This window comes from Corapipo altera, unplaced genomic scaffold (assembly GCF_003945725.1).
Source record: "Corapipo altera isolate COAL_440 unplaced genomic scaffold, ASM394572v1 60906, whole genome shotgun sequence".
Lineage (NCBI taxonomy): Eukaryota > Metazoa > Chordata > Aves > Passeriformes > Pipridae > Corapipo > Corapipo altera.
Window position 1 is genome coordinate 2,870 of NW_020885612.1, and position 397 is coordinate 3,266.

The window sequence follows — 397 nt, forward strand, 5'->3', positions numbered from 1 at the left end:
AGCTCAGGGATTCTCCAGGGGCAGTGAGGGGTTGTAGGATGAGCTCAGGGATTCTCCAGGGGCAGTGAGGGGGTTGTAGGATGAGCTCGGGATTGTCCAGGGGCAGTGAGGGGTTTGTAGGATGAGCTCAGGATTGTCCAGGGGCAGTGAGGGGTTTGTAGGATGAGCTCAGGAGTGTCCAGGGACAGTGAGGGAGTTTGTAGGATGAGCTTGGGATTGTCCAGGGGCAGTGAGGGGTTTGTAGGATGAGCTCAGGATTGTCCAGGGGCAGTGAGGGGTTTGTAGGATGAGCTGAGGGGATTGTCCAGGGGCAGTGAGGGGTTTGTAGGATGAGCTGAGGGGATTCTGGTGCAGTGAGGGGTTTGTAGGATGAGCTCATCCTACAAACCCCTCACTG